The sequence below is a fragment of the Tachypleus tridentatus genome, chromosome 9 (genome assembly GCF_004210375.1).
Source record: "Tachypleus tridentatus isolate NWPU-2018 chromosome 9, ASM421037v1, whole genome shotgun sequence".
Taxonomy (NCBI): domain Eukaryota; kingdom Metazoa; phylum Arthropoda; class Merostomata; order Xiphosura; family Limulidae; genus Tachypleus; species Tachypleus tridentatus.
The window spans coordinates 136,434,291-136,457,273 of NC_134833.1; the positions used below are offsets into that span (position 1 = coordinate 136,434,291).

Consider the following 22,983-nt stretch of genomic DNA (forward strand, 5'->3'; position numbering starts at 1 on the left):
TGGATCTTTCTTGAGGCCGTTCGTTGATTTTTTGAAGAAAAAAAATATGTATATTGATCAATTACATCCCCTAGAAGACAGTGTTTGGTTCCTAAGTATTAAACCTGGCATGGCCAAGTGGTTAGAGTGTTCGACTGGCAATCCGAGGGTCGCGAGTCCGAGTCCCTGTCGTCCAAACATGCTTACCTTTTCAACCGTGGAGGCGTTATAATGTGACGGTCACTACTCGTTGATAAAAGAGTAGCCAAAGAATTGGCGGTGGGTAGTGGCGAGTTCCCTCTAGTATTACACTCCTAAATTAGGGAGGAGTAGCGCAGATAGCCCTCGTGTAGCTTTGCGCGAAATTCAAAAAACAAACAAACATTCTTAAGTATAATTGACTGAACAGCTTGTTACAAGATAGGACTGGATTCGTTGTATAATTAATTATTAAACCTGAACAGAGAGAACGGTTTGGACGCTTTCATAAAATACGAACTTGATTTTAACTTGTTTCATTGTTTGGATTTCTGAATGAACTTTAGATATTTCCAAAATTACGCGCGAGGTAATTTAATTATAACGCTGATACTGCACAAGCCTTTCAGAGAATACAGATTCGGGTATACCATAGACGACGATTCAAATATCCAGTGGATAACACGTTTGGACACTACCATCGCTTGTTTAAGAAAGTCGAGAAAAAAAAAACAAATAGGAAATATATAGAGGACTGGACTTGTCTTTCGTCGACTTACGTGATTCCGTTTTCTTCGTTAACGTTGGCGCCAGGTCTTGAATTATCACCCTTCTGATCTCTATGAGGAAGGTATCAGTTTTATAAAGATTAAGATCTGCAATCACTTAAAATCCGTGAATGAAAAAATATTTGAGTTTTTTTTTTTTTTTTAATATCCACTTGTTTTTGTTATTTTAGGAGACGCATGCGCTTTGGTTTCCAGAGGCGTCAGACGATATTTGATCAACAGAACCATCATCATGCGTGCATGTAGTTGGGCCTCTTTTAATCAATAATTTTTTTTAGCTCTGACTGATATACAGTGTTCAATTTATTTATTTACTGATATACAGTGTTCAATTTATTTATTTACAGATATACAGTGTTCAATTTATTTATATGTTGTTATTAGTAGTTAGAAATTACAGCTAATATAAGCTCTGTTAAATTATCAATCATTGACTTTTTGGAAATAAAACTCACAAAGGGTACCTAATAAAGCATCTGCGTTATGGGTACATGTTACAGTTTCAAATATTTTCATAATATAGATTAGGCTCATTTATGTCATATATCTACGATATCAAGAACCGTAGACGGGGTTGGAAACGTAGTCCCCAGTCACTGGATCGTATTAAGGATATAATCTGATATAGTTTATATATTTTGGAACTGATATCGATGAAGACCTTGGATCGTATTAAATCTTTTAAAGGCTCTACGTAACAGAACTTAAAAGAGCACGTGGCCTATATTAATTCAGTCTTAACGCCGAGAGAATGCTGTTTGAAAACACCGTAGTCCATGTAGCCAGATCTGTCGCTTATTCCCTTTCACCCGTCCACATTGATTGGATATTTTAATAAGTTTCTCTTATTCCTAGTTGTGCTTCCTGCTGGTACACATTTCTTATTTCAAATACACCTTTCGTTGTGAAACACTTCTAGTTGCGCATCATAGTAGAACATGTCTCCTATTTCAAACGAACCTGTCGTGTTTCACGCCCTATTAAATGTCAGGAAACTATTTACAGTTCTTAAAAACCATAATAGGATAAAAACCCTAGGAGTTGTCAGTGTTACTATATATGTATGTGATCAAACCGTTGATGGCTAAAAGACGTGTAATGTATGTTACTAGGCCAAGTGCACCCAGTATTTACCAGCTCGATGTTTCTCATACAAGGCAATAATACCCACCAAACACTTTCGATCGTAAAGCTATGAATCGCGTGAACCTTTTCGTATATTTAAATTCCCTCATCCTTCAACCAATAAGAAACAATAGGGATACATTTACAAGGTATCAGTCAGGATAAATTTTCGCTAAGACACATATAAAACATTCGTGGTAATGAAACGAAACTTCACACATGGTTGCTCTTCTTATCATATGTACTCGTGTTTTTCTTCTTCAATTACATCATAAAACCTCTTAATTTTATGGTATATTATATATCATAATGGTTATCTTCCTTTTTTTTATGCCTTTATCCGTGAATGTTTCTTATAGCATCATATCTTTTCTTGCTTATCAGTTACCTTTGACTTCAAAAATTGTGCATGATAAAACAGTTTGTTTTGGGGGCTTATTACTTTCTGTGATGACTGGTCTTAGTTCAACAGTCCTTCTTAACAACTAACATATCCTTCCAGCCTATTACTTTTAGTTAGATGAAAACTCTTAATTAAATCCATATTAATGTAACACAATTTTTGGTGGGTAGAAATTGGCTTTATCGGACCATTGGATATCTAGTTATTTTCATAATGCATTCTTTGTTGTTATTTTCTTGAATGCTTTATCTCTTCACGTACGTTTAATTATGGATTTTTTTTATACGTAAAATAAATTACGTCATTATCTAATCTTCGAACGTTAAATAACGAGAACGCAGTGACGTAACAGCTGTTGACCATTTTTCCTTTCGTGGTACAAGTCACGTGACATTCTAGTCCAGCTCAGCTCAAGAACTAAACAAGCATTTGTTCCCATATCATATGCATGCGTGTGTGTTTGATATATAGTTACATCATTTAAATCAAGTCCATGTATATATATATATATATATCTCAAAGCAATCAAAAATCAGAACAGCAACCACAATTAGCCCGTGACTCACGCGCCAGCAAGAATACCTCGTGTCCTAGTAGGTTCAATCTTGATCGTGAATTAGAGCACGGTCCCTGAACGATATTACCCTCCTGGTGATGTCATAGATGTACAAAGGCAGGGAACGCGTTTCAGCCAAAGTGGAGATGCTGGGTTGCACGGGCTATCAAACATCACCCGTGTAGCGTAAGTTGAGATGGCTTTTAAGGTTTTATGTCAGTCGGGAAGAGAAGGGATTGTGATCGACAGCATTGTATCTAAAAGCGTATGTCGATAAGGGTATTACACAATATACAGAGCAAATTAACTGAGTTGTTTGGGTGCAGAGTGAGTGGGTGTGTAAGAAGTTAACGACAAAACAGCTCAGTTTATCAAAATGTGAATCGTTAGCCTAGAGATGATATTCTTCAGACGGTAAAAATAATGCTTTACCCCCCAAAACGACAGTTGTTTCTCTTCAACACAATAGGTCTTTTATTATCATAACGAATGCATCAGAAATTATTAATTGAAGTTATAAAATTATCGAAATCTTAATAACGTTATTTGTACATGTGTGAAAGGGGAAAGATATTGTTCTAAGTCAAAATAACTATATATGTGTGTGAAAAGGGAACATTTTGTTATAAGTACAAAATAACATACACGAAAGTGGAAAAATCTTGTTACTAGCAGATTAAAAAAAAATATTGGACGTTTTCGTGTTTCGTGAATCTAGGACTTTCCGACGACACAGTTTTCACATTAGGTTGTTCAATAAATCAAGGACATTAAAACAATTACACCAGGACAGATGAGATAATCTAAAGCCGTAAATAAGTCCTAATTTTTTCTCCCAAAATAACTAATTAAAGCTTTGAAGAAACTATGGAGAAACGCTTATTTCACAATGAATAAAATTAATTAATCTTAATTAATTAAGAGCGTAGAAAGAGCTGGAGTTTAAGTAGAATACAGTTTTCTACCTTAACATTAACTGTTGTAATAACTATCGCCAACATTTAAAATAAGACACATCATACAGCTGTTAAAATATTATGCTGCTAATAATTAACTAAAGTGCATCATACGATGTTAACAATACTATGTCGGTAATATTTGAATAAACCGTGTCGTACACTGTTAACAACAGTATGTCGTTAATATTGGATAAAACGCACCGTACAGCGTTTGCACTGTTTTGTCGCTAGCATTCAGGGAGATCGCGTAGTACAGTATGTACGAAACAAAAAACATTATAGGGTTAGTTTTCACAGTCACTCTGTCGTTCAGTGTTACAGACTGCCGCTAACGTTTAAGGTTTCTGGTGTTTTACGTCAGTTAAAACGTATTTCAAACGCTAAAGAGCAAAGTTTCCTATGTCTACAATAGCATGTTTATAATAATGTACAAGTACAATTAAATAAAAAACTATACCTTAGTTTCCTACAAATAAATTACGCTTTTCTTTCAAGTGTCTACAAAAACATATCACATACCGCTATCTGTCAAGTAAACAGAGGCGGGCTGGCCCACCGATATACCGGTGCATTCTTAGACATTTATTTTAATTTTAAATTCTTTATCCAGTATGAAGCATGCGATATTGCGCGGACCGGTCCTTAAATGTCAGTCCGTCTCTGCAAGGAAACCATGTCTTGGAGCGTTTACGACAGTTCCCAGATAATCATTCGAAGAAACTGCGCTTGCGTTTAACGTGTCAATTATCTGTCAAAGAAACCATCTTTTCAGTGCACAGCGAAACTGAGCGTTACCTGCAGCGTCTACGCCGTCGACATCGGAGAAACTAACGTCTTACAAGGAGTACAGACGAGCTTGTAATCGCAGGTGTCATCGTCCGTAAATAGCATGAACCATCAACACGATTTCATAAACTCAACCCTTGAGAAACATGTATTAAACCAACTAGAGCAGGTTTTACAAGTTCAACGTCGGCCACACAACTGACATTACCTGCGGTGCTCGTCCATCAACCTTGAGCTTACGACGTCACGAAAAAAAAAAAAAAGTGCAATTTTATACGTAGTAGTGAAACTTGCTGGTTCATCATTAAGTACTGTCCATGGATTCTTGCTAATTCATCCAATTAAAACCCATTTTAGGACGTTACCCCAGCATGTTTTATTGCATCAATCAAGCTAATCGTAATCGGTTAAAAGTACAGGTCTTTAAAGTCAGTCTTCCACAGAATTCATGGTAACAAACGTTGCGAACCTTGAAATAATACAATATTTTGTTCTTATAGATTAACGGATGCTATCAATTTCTAAAGTGACCAAAAACAACAACAAGAAAACGTACAACCTCACTTGGTAAAGAGAAAAGCTAACTCAAGGGGGCGTGAACTCTTTCAAATGGTGAGCATCATCTTTCTTGGGAGCGAGATAAAGACTCCTGCATCTTCAGTAGGCAGAACCTGTTGGTGCAGTGAAGCCAAAAGCCACCTAAACTGAAGTTCTCTAGCTATTAGAAGTGGTTTTAACTGCTCATTTCCAAAGACTCAAATCCAAATGCTACTGCGATATTTATTAATAAACTTGTATAAATACACACAAACGATATCGTACCTGTGAAAGTATTATCACAATTTTACTAGTTCATTTGTTTAAAGGCAATATGGACAAATATGCGCAGTAGACTATCCGCGTTATGCTCATCCAGGACGTACTTTACTAAAAAGAAATTGATGTCCTTTTCTATGTATAAAAAATATTTGATTTTGAGAGATTCACATAATGGTTCCCGTTAGTTTACCTTTTCAGCTGAATAAGAGTGTTTCGTAAGTTACCACAGCAACAAATGTTTTACAGTTAATATGGATGAGCATGGCTCAATGAATGTATAGTGTACGGGGATGCGAATCGGAAGGTCCAAGGTTCGTGCACGTAATATGTCTGAACACGCTCGAATGCGTTATAAAAGTAGCAGTCAATTCCGTTCTTTGGTCAATAGTGGCCGTATAGACGTTTAGCGCTGCTAACTGTTCACCCTCCTTACAATCAGCAGTTGAAATTTAGTTTCCGACCTGGCTGTTTATTCTTGTGCGACAAAAAATGTCGCCAAGGTTGAAAATGACAAGTGTCTTCTCACTTTAATATGTTACGAGGAACTACCTGGAAGTGAGCCCGTTCCATTTTTCATATAATGAAAGTGTACTTTCGTTTACTAATCTATCTTTAAAACCCTAGTCTATTAACACTCTCAACTTGTACCATAACAATGTACTATGATTTACATTAATACTTTTATTTATATTATCCCCAGCGGTAGATTGCTACCTTTCCAACTCACCAGTGCTGGACTAGTATCTTTACACGTTGGACTGATGTCTTTCCACCAAGCCATCTCTCTACCAATGTGCATCTTTCCAGCCATCGTTCTCTCGGGTATCAGTACACTAACTATGGAGTTATATTCATTCATAACTTGAAACATATCCCAGTTCACTGTACTATCTTCAACCACTTTCAGCTACTGAAACGTTTTTATTTTACTAGTAGTCTGTAGTATAATCGCTAATTTCATACCTAACTTTTGGTTACATTTCCATCTGCTAGTTTGCCAGTAAAAACTCTGTGATTAACTTAAAACGTGAGAATAAACCGGAGTATACACAAAGGAAATATCACAAGATGCTAGTGTGTTACAAGAAGTGTGTATTAATTCTAAAATAATTATTTATAATAATTCTATTCCAAATCAAGTAAGGTGTCAATAGTTAATATTTTGTTAATACGCTTTTAAAATAAACTGTAATATCAAATGAAACGCTTACCAATATCGGTTGACGTCTGGTCCTTTAATTAAAGGGTTCGCTGCTACTTCTGGGACTTTTAAAAGTCTACACTTTTATTTAAAAGTGTCCGCGTAAAAGATCAGAAACTGTTCTCTTTCCTTGGATAAATTCTAAATCTGTGTGACTGTATATGGGAGTCAAAGCAAACGTCAGGTAAGAGAGCTGCCAATGTAAAGTGAATCACGTTGAACTAACTTAAATCGAAAACAGCGAATAACGAATGAGATAGTCAAGTACCTTCACGTCTTCTTTCATGTAACTCGTCTGCACCACTGAAAAGCGCTTCTCGACTAGGCCCTTATATTTAGCCCCAACACGTGTATCTGCTGCTCGCGCACAACCTTCATAGTGACAGTCGTTTATACACTGATGACGTCACTTTTTTCTGTACCCATTCAGCGATATCGCTCGAGCATCAATGAGTTCTAAGAGCTATACATAGTGGGCACAAAACATTAAAAGTGCTTAAGTGTATCAGGCACGTGAATCCGTGGGCGGATGGACCGGCGCTTCGGTTCTTACGCTTAAAATATAAATTCTAAATTTTTACCTAAAAAGGAAAGTTGCTGTTGAGTAAAATGATAATAATCACTGAGTGAAAACTGTGATGAAGTTTGAACTGTACAAGAAATGCTAAGAACACCTAATATAAAAACATTATTGCTTTATTATATGAGAAAACGGATGTAGTGGAACAGTTCGTGAGACACGGATATAACGAGCACCTACCTACAGCAGAAATGTCTGTTTACGGCAGAAAGGCATTTCGAACTTTGTGCTCTCGGGCTCAATGTAAACGTGGTGGTCAAGTACTACTATTGGGTTAAACAAGGGCAACCAAATAACTGGTGCTGGGTGCTGTTTACTGCCTTCTCTGTAGGGCGAAGGAAGACAATGCGCAAATAGTCCCTCTGTAGCTTTGCACAAAACGTTTGAAACAAATAAAAGTATGTGTCACAGCTCTTATGTTGCTATTCAGTGTCAGAAAATCATTTAAAAATTGTATTTACGAAGAGACTGTGTTTTTTAAAGTGTTGGCGATTGAATATCAGCGTTTCCAGTCATTTTCAAAAGTTGCAGCAGACACTTTGATGCTTAAAATAAAATAAATATCAACTTCCAGGACTAACAGACAGGTGAAGGTAAATTATATATAAATATTATTATCTTATCTTTTTACTTGTTAAGAGTTTATTTCGCGCATAGTATCTTTCCAAAAGGTCAGAAGAGTGAGGAGTTGCGCAAGTTAAAAAGTTATTTTACTTTTGTTTCCATCAACATAGAGTCGACTTGTGGCGCCCTCTCTCTTGTGTAAACTACATTGAAATATAAACAACACCTTAGCTCTCCGGATGTGTGGTGAGAATGTTTCCCGCAAGAATGGACACACTAAAATGTTTTCATAAATATTGGTTTAAACTCATCCTATAGATGGACTTTATTAAAATAAAAACAATGCCTGAAACTGCACCTGTGGTGTAAACTGTTGGTATATTTATTTTCTTTAAGTTATATGTGCGAAATAAATGCCTGTGCTTTACCGGTATCTATAAACGAGTCTAAAAAACATTCAAATGACTTAGTACTCGTCTTGTTTATTATGTTCACTTTCAGCACTATGTTTTCAGATTGTGACTAAGCTTAATTCGTAAGCTTTTTTTTCTTTACAGGTGTCTAATAACTGCTCACATGTCGTAACATCTTCCTTGTGTATTAAATTCACTTTCAGTACTATTTTAGACTTTGACTAAGTTTCAGCTACGTATATTTGTTTGAATGCCAACATGTAAATATATTTATTTTTGTTTTTTTCATGGGAATCTCCATAATGATCTTGTTGTTCTGTGGCTAGTGCTGGTATCGAACCTCGAATTTCATCATTATTAGCCCTCAAGCTTACCCCTGACCCAGCAGGATGTTTTGTAAAAATGTAAAAAAATATAAGTTAAAGCAATATTCTTTAAAATAGAAAACTCTTTCAACAAGTTGTATTAAAAATAAATTTTCACTACTTTTTCGATTATTTAGCAATAGGATTTAGTTTGTTAATTGAAACTGGATAAAAAGACCAGAAACCTGACGAGAAAAAAAGTGATAGTTTCCCAATGTTACGACGAAGGTTCGACTTTCAATCCTCAAAACTCTCACTTGTTTTTTGTTGCTGAAAAGAGATAGTTGTTTAAAAACGGCGTCCTCGATATATAAATTGAAAACTGGTGATTTAATTACGTTTTCCAACGTGCTTTGTCTCCCATAATTAACTATGGAGTGAAGTAATGTCTTTCGTTTTATATCTAGGAACACCACTCCTTGGTAAACATCATCTATAAAACACAAAAGAACTACAAAGACTTTATTGTTTTTGCGTTTCCAATTAAAACAACTAAATATCGTGTTTTTGTCAGTTTTTTTCCTAGCATATTTCAACATTTATTAACTTCTTAAACCCAAACGGTTACTAATAGCGTCTGACCGAAAACCCCAATTTTCACAAGGGTTGTGACAGCGTCTGGTCACATTTATTATGCTTTACTGACTGAAAAATTAATCCAAACCGTGTTATTATTCACCTTTTATAAGTAGACCGGAAACTGTATAAGGTGTGGGGTAATTAATGGAACATCGTCAAAATAATTTCGGCGGAACGCGCCGAAAATAATGGGTTTAAAGAGTTAATCGAGTAAAAAATAATAAAACCGGGCTGGGCGTATAGTTATTTCCGTTCTTAACGTGAAACATATCCCAATTTATCGGGCCCGGCATGGCCAGGTGGTTAAGGCACTCGACTCGTAGCCTTCGGGTCACGGGTTCGAATCCCCATAACTCCATACATATTCACCGTTTCAGCCGTGGGGGCGTTATAATGTGACAGTCAATCCCACTATTCGTTGATAAAGAGTAGCTCAAGAGTTGGCGGTGGGTGGTGATAACTAGCTGTCTTCCGTTTAGTCTTACACTGCAAAATTAGGGACGGCTAGCGCAGATAGCCCTCGTGTAGCTTTGCGCAAAATTCAAACCAAACTCAATTCACCCAATACTTCTGGTTCACTGTAAGAATGACGGTTAAAATCAACTTTTTTGGTCAATGTGTCGATCTTTTCTTTAGTCTATCAATTCAAAATTATGATCGGTTATGAGTATTGTCATCCTGAAACAATCAAAGCTGACAAAACTATTTATAATGATAAAATACTGAAATCTTATTTCACTATTGCCAAATAGGCAGTTGCTTATAAGAGCTTTTCACATTCTCTGCATATAATGTATGATATAACTGGTTATGAACCGTTACGAAAACACCACGTTAGAGCTGCGTGTGGGCACATATGGACGTTTATATTTGTCACAGTTAGTGCAATGAGCCAATACAGCTTTGTTCACATACGTCACATTGTTGAATTGATGGGTGATAGAACTGTTTATTTAAGAGTGTGTTGTTTTTTTTTGTATCAAAGCCACATCGGGCTATCTGCTGAGCCCACCGAGGTGAATCGAACCCCTGATTTTAGCGTTGTAAATCCGGAGACATATCGCTGTACTAGTGGGGGGGGGCATTTTTATTTAAGAAAGTAGCTGTACTTAACTCTTATTTACCCTGGAGATAAAATTCACTTTTTGGTTTTGTTATAAAAGGAAGGTAATAATAAAACATAATATCTTATGCGTGTGAGACCTGATAATCCAGTAAGATTTTGAATGAACCCGTTCAGCGGTTGAGAAAAGAATAGCCTGAAATTGCTGATAAGTTATTCACAATCCTCGTTAGTGCATAGGGTTCAACTTATTGCAAGATTTAGAATGAAAAAAATATCTTTTTTTTACGCTTATTATGTTTAAAACGTCTGAAAAATAAATATAAAAAAATAAGGACGTACAGTAGAAACTCTTATGTTCAATCTTCAGACCTTGACATGACTTACGTGTTCCCTATTTCCACCTTCTCGAGAAGATTTGATTTGGTTTACGAAAACAAACATTGTGCCACGCACCGGTAACGCTCTTGGAACGTGGTACTTACGTGCACACGCGGTTGGTACTATTTTCAGACTCTTCTTGCATCATGCATACCTTGACTGAAGAAGACCGGATTTCTGTCGAAGGCTGTTTTCGCTCTTAAAGACAACATCATCACTGACATGCTTGGATCAGGGCTATGAAACCACTTAAAGCTGCCAAATCTTTGTTGTTTTCTTTCTCTAGTTTCTCGTTCGTATTAAGAACCACGGGAGATAGTTTACCGATTTTTTTAATCCAAAATAAAATAACATTTATTAGACAGTTATGAACGTGCTTAAACTTAATATTACTATTGTCAAAGGACAGATTAGTCGGTGTAACAGTTTATCATATTGTATTCCTTGTCCACCATCTCAACAATCATTACCCAAGTGTCCGTACGTTAATGAGAGAATTACAATAGTTCAGAATAATCGGATTTTATTGGTAATGAACGAAATGGAAAAGTTCCTTTTTTCCAGATGTTACATGTTGCTGTGTATTCGATTGAGTAACCTTGCTTTCACTTCTTATAGGAATAAATACGTAATCTCCAATAAATAATATTGTCAACGTTGATAATAACTTCCACCAGGGGGTCAGCGGGAAGTTCGTATTATGTAAGAATAACAACTGACCGACTTGAACAAAGGCTCTCTGGTTATTGTTCCATAGAAATGTTTAGAACAATCGTGGTAACCAACAGTAGAATGGGCGAGTTGGTGAGTGTTGTCAGCTCTGCCTTATTTGCATGTGAATGTTGTGAATTTCAGACAGATAAAAACGTTGATTAATTAACATTGTACAATAAAATCGCACCAAATTGACCATGAATTTATTTGATTTTCAGTTAAAGCTTGATAAGATAGTATATGTGCAGTTTATACACGACATACGTCGTGGATGTGGCACGTGTTTGGGTTTTTAATTAGTGACAAACTTGATAAGATAGTATATGTGCAGTTTATACACGACATACGTCGTGGATGTGGCACGTGTTTGGGTTTTTAATTAGTGACAAACTTGATAAGATAGTATATGTGCAGTTTGTACACGACATACGTCGTGGATGTGGCACGTATTTGGGTTTTTAATTAGTGACGCTTTTCCTAGGGTTGTACAGATGAACAGCGTATCGTTAACAAAGGGTTTACATCAGCATGTGATGGAAAAAAATACAGTATCTGATCATTAAACAGACAGAAACTAATTAATAAAGACTTCATAACAGTATATGATCAGCATGCAGGAAGTAATTAAGACGTTATAACATTATCTTATCACTAATCAGATAGGGACTAATTAATAAAGACTTGATAACAGTATATGATCACTAAGCAGATAGTAATGACTGAAAAAAGGGCTTACAAACAATAGCTAGTCAGTAAACTGAAAGTTGCATCTTTCCATACGTTTGTTACCAATACCTTGATCACATTTTTTTATTGGATGGTTCTCAGTGTACAATAAAATGTGGTGTTTATGTTTTTGTAAACCTCTCGTGATTATTCTCTTCAGAGGTTTTGTTATTGTTGTTGTTATTTTCGATTTGAACTGCAGCGTAAAGGACCGCCTCATGCGGAAAATCCGAAAACTAACAAGTATAATTCTTTACAACAAGCTAATTGTGGTAGTGAATGTTGTTGTTAAACATTTCGAATGTGATGTTGTACTCCTTGATTATAATGTATCCACTATTTGAACAAAGGAGAGCGGTACAAAACACATTCTTCATTACTCGTCTGACAAATAGCTCCTGACTTTCTCCTTCAGGTCATCCTGACCTCTCATTTCAGGACGTGATACCAAGGTCGTTGCACGTGAGGTATATTTTTACGTTTATCGACCTTGTAAGATAAGTTCATTATTGCACAACCGAATTAGTGTAATATAGAGATTAGGGATTTTCACTATTGGTATATATAATCATTAAGATACACTTCTTATGGTTAGGTTTACATTTGACCCGTAAGCGTTATTAAGGGCTGACCTGAATGAATACTGTTAAGGAAATACGTACGCTGTAATTCCCACTATATTAGGGGTGTTTGTATTGTGTGTTTTTATGTGTGGGGGAGACGGTAACAACAGTCAGTTATATAGTTTTATATTGTTTTATAGTAAAGTAGTATCAACAACAGTTGTGTCGGTTTACATTAAAGAGGAAGACGTCATTGTTTAATTCATCTCCAATTGGTGCTTGAATTTTCGAGTGAACAAAACAGACATCGTAATACGGAAAGTATTAGTGATATTATGTTGTTTGTTTCGAAGCGCTTCAAGGTATCCACGTATTAAATTCTCCAAAATACAAAATGTGTATGTGTTTGTGTGTTTTTCTTATAGCAAAGCCACATCATGCTATCTGCTGAGCCCACCGAGGGGAATCGAACCCCTGCTTTTAGCGTTGTAAATCCGTAGACTTACCGCTCTACTAGCGAGGGGTCCAAAATACAAAAGAAATAAAAATACTCGAAACGTCATCAAGTCTGGCATGGTCTGGTGATTAGGATGAATTCCACTCATCAAACTTGCTTACCCCTTTCACTAATAGGGGCATTACAACGTGACATTCAATCTCATTATTCGTTGGTAAAATAGTAGCAAAGAATTAGCGGTTGATAATGTTAACTAGCTGCCTTCTCTCTTGTCTATCATTGCTTAATTAGGGACGGATAGTGTACATAGCTCCTGAGTAGCTTTGCTCGAAATTCAAACAACCAAACGAAACACTATCATAAATTAAGTTCAGATGTCGCAAGCGTAACATTTTGGCGCGATTTTCGTTAGTAGAAGTAGTTTTAGACCACGTAAATAGAGCTTGAAGGTAGGTCAGGCATGTCCAGCAATTGGTGTGTTGTAATACCAGAAACCAGATCTTGTACGATAAGAAATTAATCCCAAAACGCTGTCGTCTGTTCATCATAAATGGTTTTCTACAAAACGACACATCCTGTTCCATTTTCAGGTTTTGTTTAGTTCATAATAAGTTAGTTTTTGATATCATGATAATTATAATAGATATCTTAGTTTTCTTCTTCGTTAGGTGTAACCTTGTTTGATGAAAAACACATTTTATATATTCAACCTAAAGTTTTCATGCGCAGTTGGTACTGAACCTCAACAATTCTGGTCATTGTATTTCCAGAGATAAACATTCTCCCAGGATTCTAGGCTTTCACCATTTTCCCCTTGTCCGCATATTGCCTTTTCTGAGAAATAGAACCTTCATCAAAATATAACCAACTGTTATTACAATTTTGAGTTGAAAACTTTGCAAATGGATGAAGTTTCACGAAATTCCAATTATTACATTTTTTTCCAAAATATTTAGAACATTTCTACAATAATGACACAAAAAGGGGTATTTGTTTATTTACGTTTAATAGTGTGTTTTCATCATTGCTATTGACGGCTTGGATTCCACATTTTAAAAATTATCTGTTGAATTTACATATTACCATTTGGTGACTTAAAGGCAGGCCTACATTTCTTAAAAATACAGCCTTTTATGTTTTATAACAACAAAGAAAATGAAAGCTCCTCTCTTGGAATTCAGAACACTTAATATTAACATCTGGAACTCGATTCCACGCAGATGACACAGTGCAGGTAGCCCAAAGTTTAGTTTTGCGCTTAAAGAAAGAATAATAATAATTTTGAGAATAGGGAACCATCAGGTGGAGTAAGTAGCCCATTCATTAATACCATTTGAAATTTACGTCGTGAATAACTAATTATCGTGTTTACATAGACAAAAGACCTGCTGGCGACTAAGATGTAAGATAGTCATTTAGTTACCATAATCGAGTCATCTAGTTGCGCATAATCGAGTCATCTAGTTACACATAATCGAGTCATCTTATTACACATAGCCTAGTCATCTGACGGTACATGAAAGGGTCGGTTTTTCGTCATTTTTCATTATATCGATTACTTTCAAAATAAATTCAGTTTGATAGGCGTGTGTTGGCTGAGTATATTGATCGCCTCTCGTACTACAATTGTTAGCCGTACAGATAAATAACAGTTAATTGAACAGGTTATGGTACAGATACATTAAAATACGGAAAAAATAATAACGTATCTAGTGTCAGGTGCAAAAGTCATTCGTCTGTTACTTAAAACATTTGGATTTTATTTTTTGAACTGGTCACTTTTTGTTTATATTTGTTCAAGTATTTAACCGAATTATCTTTTCACATATTATTTCTATCTATTTGTAAAAGTCACGTGATAGATTATTAACTGAGCTTCGAAACGTACCAACCAAATAACTCGTGTTTCGTAAAAAATATATAGGTATAATTGTTCTCCAAACAGTTCGTAACTTAAAATCATGTACATACTGATTGCAGTACGTAAAGAAACGCTGTATGAATATGGACGTAACGCAAGATTTTTGAATAGAAGAGAGGAAGTGAATTATGCTAAACACAAGGATGCTCATTGAAACAAAAAGAGGGGATTGGGCCCCAGAGGCTAATCAAGGCTCAGGGAAATTGCCGTAATGTCATTATTATAAATGGGTACATTTTTATCTTATTATGTTACATGCGTTTTATTTGGATTTACATACGTGTTTCGAGGGTAAAATTACAGGAGAAATATTGTACATAATTGTTACGTCATACATGTCTTCACGCTGACCAATAGGTACGTCAAGATTGCAGTATCTGCTCACATCGCATTTTAGAAAGTAATGAAGTTCCCTTAGACATGACCTTTACTGCGGGTGGTCGCCTTTCTGTCTGAGCGGAAACAGATTTGTTTGGGTAAATTTTTACCCCAGTACATACGCCATGTTCAGATGGTGAAACTTGTTAGAACCTTTAGTATGTTACTTCATTTTCAATCTTAACTATAAGGATAAAAAAACAAACGAACATAGTTTTGTTTCTTAACCGGAAACTGGTACGAAACGCTTTTTATAATTGACATAATTACCTACATGATAACTTCGAATCGAAATGTCGTTACAAGGACATTCGTTACAGATTGTTATATTGCTCATTGAATTTCTTAAAAGGATAATATTTAACTACTGGTATCAAATCTTTACCACATTCTTCGTATGAAGCCCTTTCTCTTTTCAAAGAGAATAATATTGTTTTAAAAAATATATAAATTAATCCTAGCGTAGCGATCTCAGAGATTTCTCTGTTGTGTAATAAGACAATAAGGATCTAGTTTTATTACGTCCAAGAATTCTAGGGTATAAAGAAAATATATATATTTATTCCTTGACCGGCATGACCACGTTGTTAGAGCACTCGACTCGTAATCCGAGGGTCGCGGGTTCGAATCCCCGTCACACCAAACATGCTCGCCCTCTCAGCCGTGGGGGGCGTTATAATGTTACGGTCAAACCCACTATTCATTGGTAAAAGTGTAGCCTAAGAATTGGCGGTGGGTGATGATGACTAGCTGCCTTCTCTCTAGCTTTACACTGCTAAATTGAGAACAGCTAGCGCAGATAGCTCTCGTATTGCTTTGCGGGAAATTCAAAAACCAAATACATATTCCAGCTTTATGACAAACGATTTTTCGCATTATATTTACAATACTGAATATTGTTTTTAAGTTTGTAATTTTTTATATAAATAATTATTTGTAGTAACCGTTATTATAGACTATATTTTTTATATTCAAATATACTTATGTTGAGAAAGAAAATTACATGTATCGTAAATTTGATATGTATTAATATTTAATTAACTTTTACATTAAAATTAAAATGTCTGGTTATTTGAACTCGCAATACCTAACATACGTAACATAATAAATTGGAGATTCGTCCGATATATATATATATATATATAACACGTAACAATGTAATATGATTTTTATACCGTCACAAAATATACAGTGTGTGGGTGCTGACACTACAACATGCCTATGGCACGAAAGTATCTACGGTGTGCCGAAAGTGATACTAACATCGCTTCACAAAAGTGGCGTATTCACGTGACTTAAAGAAATGGAAATAAATATAGATCATTCCGTGCCATTTTAATGATATTATGTGTTATTTTTAAACCTCATTTTAACTGTTTAAATCTTCTCTCTCTGGTTTAGTGTGTATATTTGTTTGTTTTATTTTGAAAGCGATACTATTATGTTCATCAGAAAAGCAAGGTGCGATGAAAAACGTGTTTCCCATGAACTCCATAACTTACACACATAATCTTATAAAACAGGATTCAGGTATGACAGGTATTTACGATTACTCTTTAAAAATCGTGTATATCTCACGCAGTATTCCGTAAACCGGTCTTTCTTACATAGCGAACCTGCTGTGTTAGAAAAAGTTCACTTAACAATATTCGCAACCTTAAAGGGAATAAAATTTCTCCATGTCGCAGTATTAGTCTTCTGGTTGACGCTGTTTTGTTCTCCAAAGAGCCTCTTGATTAAGCATGTATTGTACGTAATTGTAAATAAATATGTAATAGTTTTATTACGCGTTGAGCCTCTTGATTAAGCATGTATTGTACGTAATTGTAAATAAATAATAGTTTTATTACGCGTTATACAGATGACAATTATTACATGAGAGACGCACAAAATTATTGTGCCTTTTCTAGTTTCCTCCCCTTACGACAGAGTGAAGCATTCTAAGTTCATCTTTTTTACCTCTTTAATATTTAGTTGCTTAAAGTGTTTCATGTCAGTTCTTTATTAACATCTGTACACATGAAGTAAACACCGATAAACAATGGGATTTGACTTTAACAGTAATTAAAAAGTAAGTCCAAGCCAGCTGTATCATACCTCATTCCCTTTAAATATATAGGAATATTACATAATATATAAATTTGTCTTTTTGAAAGCTCTTGCACTGAATGAACGTTCCTCATAAAAAAAAAATCGAATCAAATCCTTTACTTCTCTGAACGTTCAGAGGTTGTGTACATCTGTTTTAAGTTATGTTTGCTTTTCCATTTTCCAAATATGGAGATTAGTATATAAATATATAAACTTTATGTAATCGCTGTTTTCTGGTACAGCCTTCCCGCTGTCTCATCCAGATCATCCCCGTCGCGCCAAACATGCTCGCTCTTACAGCCGTGGGGGCGTTATACTGTGACAGATCAATCCCACTATTCGTTGGTAGAAGAGTAGCCCAAGAGTTGGCGGTGGGTGGTGATGACTAGCTGCCTTCCCTCTAGTCTTACACTGCTAAATTAGGGACGGCTAGCACAGATAGCCCTCGTGTAGCTTTGTGCGAAATTCAAAAAACAAACAAACTCATCCAGACGAAAACTGGTTGTTCAAATGTTTAGTTAAATTCAAATCACTTTTTAAGCCATCGTTTGTCAAGAAATTGGTACAAATACTAATGTTATAAATAGTTATTCACCTTGCTGAATACAACGACAAAAAATGTAAACTCATGTCAGAAAGTTATTTTAAATCCGGACCTGACAACTCTTTACAGAAATTTCAAATCAGAGCCCATCTGCCTTGTCCGAAATTTGAAATTCGGACTCGACAATATTGTCACTAATTTGAAATCTGGACCCTGCGATAGTGTCAGAATTTGAACTTCGATTTCTATGGAAAACGGAACGTAAAATAAATGATATACAAAAAGGAGAGAAATCGACATCGATGCGTTAAGGTTTATACAGACTAAGACTTTCAGTTAAACATTTCAACGAGATTTATTTGAATTATTCGTTGTTAAAAAACTGACTTTCCGTACTGTTGTTTTTAGTCTAACAATACTTTGACTAGACTGGTCACGTTGGCACAGTTATGTCAGTTATACTGTTGGTGACTTTGGTCAGGGTCGATAGGGGTTGTACTTTTTTGCTTCAGACCGTTTATTATGTCATGGTTAACCTTTGTTACCCCAAGTTTTCCCAGGATGTTTGTTTATTTTCAAGCGTTCAATCTCAGTTCTAGCGCAGCCGAAGTAGAACGCCGGTTTGTTGGCGCCCTTTAGAGGTCGCTTTTAAATTTAAGACCCCAATTTTTGTTTTTATTTTATTTATTTTTGTTTTGGTTGTTTCGCTGCAAATAGTCAATTATTAGGCGTAGTGTGACCTAACATAGTTTTAGATAAGAAAAGAGTGACAAAAAAAACCTAAGATGCTGAACTTTAGGATGTTCTGTCTTAATTAAAATCAGAGTAAACGACAGCCTTATATGAAGAAGTGGTTATTTTGTGTTTCTTTCATATAAGCTATATAGTTTAACACAGTAGATTTTGATGAGTTAACTGACGTTGCTACAGAGATATATATGCATATTTTTGTGTTTGCTATGAATATTTCAGAGATATACCTGCATATATTTCAGTTTATCATGGATACTGCAGATATATAAATGCATATATTTGAATTTGTTACGGTTACTGGAGAGATAAATTTTTATTTTAGTTAGTGTATACAACAAACTTATATACATGAATGTAATAAATGTTAGTGTATTCGTGGATACTGTATAGTTAAGCATTTATATGATAGGTATTACTGTATTTGTGGCAGTACACTTTAGTTTGTGAATACTGTACAGCTAAGCATTTATACGGTGCATTTTAACATCATTCTACGAAGCTCTCACTAGAGTAACTTAGGCATTTCTTTTGATGAAAATACACTAGTGTAAGTAATTGGTAGTTCCTGAAAGTAATTATAGAAACGAAAAGTTTAATGGAATATACTTGTTATGGTGTTTATGGTCCTTTTGTTCATCACACAAAGTATTGAATGTTTAAGTTGGTAGCTATCGTACAGGTTTTACACGTATATTTTCAATTTTAATTGATACATGTTCTAGAACTATATATGTATATAGGACATTTTAATTAATGAACATTGTAGGGTAATACATGTATATACAGTAGATTTCAGTTAGAATATGTTGTAGTTATACGTATATATACCATATTTTAGTTGATATTGTAGCTATACGTATTTAGGTAATAAATGTTACATAGTAGATACTACACAATAATACAGTAGGTGTTTAGTTAATTGATGTTTTAGAGCTATGAGTCTACATAGTAGATTTTTGCTATTCAATATTGTATAGTTATGAATGTTTGTAGTAAAGTCTAGCTAAAGATATTGTGTAGTTTATGCGTATATATAGTATATTTACATAGTGATGTAAAACACTGGGTGTATGTAATATGTTCCAGACAATAAATGTTATAGAGTTATGCAGGTACAGATTAGATTTTAGTTAGAGGGTGTTGGAGGGCCCGGCATGGCCAGGTGGGTTAAGGCGTTCGACTCGTAACCTGAAGGTCGTGGGTTCGAATCCCCGTCGCACCAAACATGCTCGTCCTTTCAGCCGTGGGGGCGTTATAATGTGACAGTCAATCCCACTATTCGTTGGTAAAAGAGTAGCCCAAGAGTTGGCGGTGGGCGATGATGACTAGCTGCCTTCCCTCTAGTCTTACACTTCTAAATTAGGGACGGCTAGCGCAGATAGCCCTCGTGTAGCTTTACGCGAAATTCAGAAACAAACAAACAAAGGGTGTTGGAGAGTTATACATCAATATATGGTGCATACCATTATTAGATATTGTACAGTTATGTTCGTATATAGTACATTTTAGCTAATAGATATTGTAGGGTTATACATGTTTATAGTGGATTTTACTAAGAAGATATCCTAGAATTACGCATTTATTCAGTAAATTTTATGCAACATATATCGAAAAATTATGAATATGTATATTATATGTTAATTATAGGATACTGTATGATTACAAACGAATACAACTGTTTGAATGTGTTATTGAATATCTTAGGTTTATATGAAGTTACATATGAAGAATTACACTTAACTATGGAATACTCTTTAGGAAACAAAATAGGCCTACATTTATAAAAGCAATTAAAGAATAATGGCAGATTCAACTAACATCTTTGTTGTTTTTTTTTGGAAAGTGGAGCTTTACGGGAAGTGTATGACTAGTCGTGTCACGTGTTTCACATATGCTTGAAAATCAACATATACATACATTTTTATTTAATAAAAGAAAGAGATTTTAGTGTATAATAACAGTACAAAAAAACAACAATTGTAATCCGACATACTTCATATAAAAGTAAGAGAATCAGAAATGGACTTTCAATCATTTGTGGACAAGTAACCACTGTGGAAACAAAGGAAGAATTGCTTAGTGTGAACACTTTCTTTGGCAGAAATGAATACACGTGATTACACAACCCCTTTCAAATATGTGGCCAGCTTCCGGTCAGTTACCTCTCTCTTTCTTTGTGAACCTGACAATGACCGAAGGTGGTCGAAACGTTGTTCACTCCTCTACGTAAAAAAATTTTATCAACCCAAACGAGCCGTTTTTGCATTTATATTTCCAGCCATGTTTCGAATCTTATTTTGATCTCTCAAAAAGTGGCTGGGAAGAACGCAATTGCCTAGACCATTCAAAAGCACGTGCCTCTAGGCATGCCCAGTTGAACTTCTGTAATGTGAATCACGGGGGTGTAAAATGCCATACATGTCACGTGCGTGTTGTATCACCTCTCAACATACTTGCAAGCGCGTGGGCACAAACAACATGGTAACGACTACTGTACAGACATCAAGAAGGAAGGAAAGGATGTCATAACACATCCGGCGATAGTGGGGTATATAGCTTATGCAAAAACTGTCAAGCAGGATACGCGTGGATGTTGTTGTAATTACAGATAAAACTTATTTCCTCAGGTGCTTCTAGTGCACGTGCAAAGCTTTATGCGTGACCAGTCTTTGAATTTTTTGAATATGTTTATTTTCGTATTAAATACTTTAAGCTACAGAACCATGATTTTTCTCTCTCTCTTTACCAGAACCGTATTTTGATATTTTGGGTTGAAAACTGGGTGTGGAAGCATTTATAATTAATCAATCATAATACAAATATCTTGGTTAAACGTCTGTTTTGATGAAAAGTTTCTTAAATTACACAACTACTTTACAAATCTGTTTTAGAAAGCGATATTTTTTATTTACACAACAAATTTAGATGTTTGTTTTGGTAAGCCGTTTTTCAGTTAAACAACTATGTTAAAAGTCCGTTTTGGCAAGTTATTTTTTATTGTTAAACATCTGGTTTGCATGTCTGAATTAGTAAATTATTCTTTTATAATTTGACATCTAAGTTGCATGTATCTTATAGTAGATTATTTCTGTATTGTCAAACATCTACCTTACGTGTCTATTTTAGTATAGTATGGTTTTAGTTAAAACTATTAGGTTGCATGTCTGCTATATCAAGTTATTTCATTGCAATTAAACATCATGGTTAATCATTTGATGTAGTACGTTATTGCTTTAGTTGCAGAAGTAGGTTGCATGCCTGTTTTAGTAAGTTATTTCTTTATTTGAAAATATGGGTTACATGCCTTTTACAGTAGGCTATTTCTTTAGTTAAGTTTCTAAGTTACATACCTGTATTAATAAGTTAAACTTCTATTGCTCTAGGTATACAATTATACCATATGCCTGTTTTAGTAGGCTGTTTCTTTAATTATACACACTGCTGGCCAAATTCTTAAAGCCAATGAACATAAAGAAAAAATATACATTTTGCGTTGTTAGACTCAACCACTTGTTTGAGTTGAGCTTCGAAAGATGACAATAATAAAAGGGAAAATAAAAATATTTTTTAGCGTTTAATAGGGAAAATGTGAACAATATGAAATTAGACTAACTACTAGCTGGTCAAAAGTTTAAGACCATACCAAAAAGAAGTCCTAAACAGGGTAGGAAATGCCCAACAAGAGATCTCAGTAGTGAGTTGCACGGTCGTCATTGTGAATAACTTCAAACATTCCTTTGGCATGGTCGATATAAGCGTTTGCAGAAGGCTGGCTGGAATGTTATTCTAAAGTGATGAAGATGGCTTCACGAAGGTCATGCACTGTTTAAAATTGACGTCCGTTTCTATAGACTTCTCTTACCATCCACCGTCAAACATTTTCAATGGGGTTCATTTCGGGCGAACACGCTGGATGGTCCAAAAGAATCACGTTATTCCCCATGAAAAAAGTCCTTTGTCCTGCGAGCATTGTAGATTGCAGCGTTGTCCTGCTGAAAGATTTAGTCATTTCCACACAAGCGAGGGCCTTCAGTCAATAAAGATGCCCTCTCCAACATGCAAATGTAGCCAACTGCTGTTTGACACCCCTGTATAACCTGAAGCTCCATTGTTTCATGGAAGGAGAAAGTGCCCCAGATCATGATGGAACCTCTTCTACTGTGTCGTGTAGAAAATGTATTCGGTAGGATATCCTTATCGTGCCAGTACGTTGGAAGCCATCTAGACCATCCAGGTTAAAATTTTTTCTCATCAGAGAACAAAACCTTCTTCCACTTTTCTACGTCCCATGTTTGG

General features: G+C 35.3%; 2 protein-coding genes across 3 annotated transcripts in view; one reads left to right on the top strand and one right to left on the bottom strand.

The window, feature by feature from the left end:
* LOC143226456 (metalloproteinase inhibitor 3-like) overlaps positions 1-6,948 on the bottom strand; it is a 38,568-nt gene extending 31,620 nt beyond the window's left edge. Inside the window, exon 1 of the mRNA XM_076457453.1 lies at positions 6,606-6,948. The gene's annotated coding sequence lies outside the window, so the exon portion shown is untranslated. The remainder of the gene's footprint in view (positions 1-6,605) is intronic.
* LOC143226455 (synapsin-like) overlaps positions 1-22,983 on the top strand; it is a 191,513-nt gene that overhangs the window by 96,630 nt on the left and 71,900 nt on the right. The window lies entirely within an intron of this gene.